The following is a 3,642-nucleotide window of genomic DNA, read 5'->3' as shown; positions in this document are numbered from 1 at the left end:
AAATTATCCATTGTACAATACTCTCCACTTCTACATATCTGTCTTAATAGTTAGTGTTTCCAGCTCGAAGGAATGCACCATAAAAGAATATGTCTTGGACTCACTTCTGAGTAATGACTTTTAAAAATGATTTATTTCTTTCTCTTCAATATATGTTTCCAAATTATCATAACTTTTACATTTGATTTTGGAATGACCCCAGAATTTGAAAAATCCACCTGCTCAAACTTTCTAAGAATGTGAGCCTTCTAATATTACTTCTCATTCAATCACATACCTTCTCTTTTCTCTGTGGGCTCCTTCTTTTATGTCCTCATCTAAAATGTATTTCTGTAGGATTTTTCATCAGTTTTCTTTCTCTCTACAACTCTAGAGACAGGTGGATATAATAAAATTAAAGAATTTATATATAGAAGAATGTGCATACACTTGTCATATTCATAGTTTTGATTTCCTCAAAAACACAGCTCGAAAGGGTTTTCATGCAAACAGTTTATTGAGCTAATGCTTCCAGGAAGCAGAAGTGAGGAACCAGGGTGCCATAAACTAAATGTCCATGTCCCTCCCAAATTCACATGTTGAAACCTAATCCCCAGTGTGATGGTATTCAGAGGTGGAGCCTTTGAGAGGTGATTAGGTCATGAGGGGAAGCCCTCATGAATGGGATTAATGAATTTATGGAAGAATCCCCAGAGTGCTCCCTCACCTCCTATACTATGCAAGGACACAGCAAGGAGATGGCTGTCTTTGAACCGGGAAGTAGGCCCTCATCAGACACCAAATTTGCTGATGCTTTGATTTTTCCCAGCCTCCAGAACTTTGAGAAATACATGTTTGTTGTATGAGCCACCTAGTTTATTACATTTTGTTATAACAGCCTGAATGGACTAAGACACGAGGAAACTGTAACAGGAAAGGAGAGAAAACCTATGTAAAGATATGTTTTCAAATTGATTGCATCTGTGGATACTGGATGCTCAATCTCATGTGGAAATTTATGATAAGGATCCCAGGATTCAAGGGATGTAAAGAGGAACAATTACCCATCAGACACTATCCCCCATCAGTCATAAAGTCCATCAACTTCTGAGTTATGCTCGTGAATTCTAAGCTAGATCTCACAAGTGTCTCAAGGCATATGCCAGAGAAGCACGCAAGCAGTATAGAAGAGAGGCAGTGCAGATTGACATGGTTTGCTGAATCAGTGACTGGAATGAGGGGTGAGGCACAGAAAATCTGAGGTAGTGCACAAAGTGTTTAAAATGGTCCTTCTAGTGCACCACTTGCTTAGGTTTGCACCCTCTGTTAATTCCAATCCATAACAAACTCTCAAAATTGATAGATTGCGGTAAACTTTATAGAAGAGTTTATATAAGGGGGTTAGTTTGGAAGCTATAGTCCCATCATCTGTGAATCATTCCAAGTCATAACTGGTATTCATCATCTCTTTCTTTCTAAGAGCGCTCTCACTTCAGCAAGTGTGCATTTCTTGCCTAAAGGGTGATTCTAATCTTCAAGGAGTCTGAGCACTTAGTTGACTTGCCTGTAGTAGACCTTGATTGCTGCTATTGTTCACTTAGATTTATTTCTGGGCACTGAAGCACTAAGGGACACCCAGTGCATTTTTTTAGATCCCAGACATACTCTTCCATTTCCCCATCATATAGTATCAAGTCTAATTCTTTATTATGACCAATGTCAATTACCCCTGCCAGTGTTATAACTTCTTTCTTTGCCTTTTTACTCACTGACATAAGCAGCCCAATTTGATAAGGTAGTAATCATAGCTTCAAGTTCAGTGGGACCTTTATTGTGTCCTCTGAAAGAAACATTCCCCCATTAGCAGGAAGGACATTTAATCTAACAGAGTTTAATTTTTTTTTTTTTTTTTAGGCGAAGCAACCCTTGGTTGACCTCACAAATTGCAAGGAACTTGTCAGTTTACAATTCCTTATTTTTTATTTTTTTTTTGTATGCCTACAGCACCTGGTCTTCCTAGGTGGTCTCTCATCCAAGTACTAACCAGGCCCAATCCTGCTTAGCTTCCGAGATCAAACGGGATAGGGTTTGTTCAGGGTGGCATGGCCCTGAATTTTGAGTACATGAAACACAAATTTCCAAAATGGATTGATAGGAGAAATAGGAAGAGGAGCCAATGATACCTTTATTACTTAGTTCTGAGATTGGTATTCTAGACAATAGAGACACAGCACCGTATACTAGCTATTAGTTTAATGCCTATTACACATCCTAAAAGTCAGCATATCAAACCTGCATGTGTCTTGGCTCTGAGCTGTCATTTTACTGAGCAGTTAGGAGGTCATTCCATTATCACATTAGGTTAGCATTTTGTGATGATAAGGTATATAGTAAGACAAGAAGATTCCATGGTAGTGGTAATGCACCTATTCATTGCCTCATCTTGTTTGCCATAACATTTTCTTGTTAGTCTGAAGAAATTTGCAGGATCTCATTCCAGTGAATTAGGGATTTTGTAAGAGCTTGCATGATAAGATTGGCATAAGTATTGTGTGTTGGAAACCAAACCCATATCCAGAATTATATCAGTTCTGGTTAGCTTAAATTGCTGCCTCCAGACTTTTCACCTTGTATCATCTCAACATGCTTCCAGATTGTTCAGCTTGAGTTGGCACCATGTTGAGGGCCCGCATTGGTCGCCGCTGTTAACAGGTTGTACATTGAACAGTGGCAATAGCTAATCCAGTCTTAGAGAGGGGGAAACCCACACTGATCTGCCCGTGCATAGTTCCGTCTTGCCACCATCATGGACGATCTGTTTATGGGCTCATTGGACAAATGCTGTCCTGCCTGAGAAATGAGCTGACTGCCATCAGCAGGAAGGGCCATGTTGTCCCCCTAGTGGTTGAAATTTTCCTCTGTGAGAGAGGCTTTCTGTCTCTGTCAGACATTAATGTGAGACACAATAATCTACCAACTTCGTGCCTTCTCCCAAATCCATCTGCATGTAATACTCCAGATTTCCTTTTTTCTAGTTTCCAATCTTTACCTATCTAGTTCCCTATTCAACTAGTGAAATCATCTGCCATTTTGATACAAAGTGAATGACCAAGGATACTACTCCCAATTTTGCTAACTGGGAAAATTGTCTCTCACCACTGTTTCATAAGATTGGGCTGAAGTGTCGTGGGTACACATTTTCAGCTTATATCAAACTATGAAGCTGACTCATTTGAGAACCAGACCTGAATTTTCCCTCTGTGTCACTTAGTCCTATGGAATCCCCTAAGAGGCCATGGACGTGAGCTGAGGAATAAACAACAGTCCAACAGAAGTAGTTAACATGGAACTTGGACCACCTATTTGTGTCACTTATGGGTGCACCCTAGACTGACTTAGGCCTCATTATCACCCAGTGAATCCAGATGATGCTATATAACAGGTATAGGAGAAGTAGTAATGTTAAGGACAATTTAATTGAATGGCTATTGTTAAGCACCATAATTGATGCCCTAGAAAAATATAATGTAAAGCTATTGTTAACTAACAGGAAATTGAAAGCAATATGGAAAAGACAAGGAAGGACAAAGACTCCCTGAAAACTCACATAGATAAATTCTTCCTCTGAAAGGGGAAGGCTGAGGGTCAGACCCAAAACTTAAT

General features: G+C 39.5%; 1 pseudogene; it reads right to left on the bottom strand.

Moving 5' to 3' along the window:
• Window positions 1-1,974: 1,974 nt before the first annotated feature.
• LOC112480848 lies at window positions 1,975-2,093 on the bottom strand (annotated as a pseudogene).
• Window positions 2,094-3,642: the final 1,549 nt, after the last annotated feature.

Source organism: Pteropus alecto, unplaced genomic scaffold, assembly GCF_000325575.1.
Source record: "Pteropus alecto unplaced genomic scaffold, ASM32557v1 scaffold20, whole genome shotgun sequence".
In the NCBI taxonomy this organism is placed as follows: domain Eukaryota; kingdom Metazoa; phylum Chordata; class Mammalia; order Chiroptera; family Pteropodidae; genus Pteropus; species Pteropus alecto.
The sequence above is the reverse complement of the archived record's forward strand: the minus strand, read 5'-3'. Positions and strand labels throughout refer to the sequence as shown.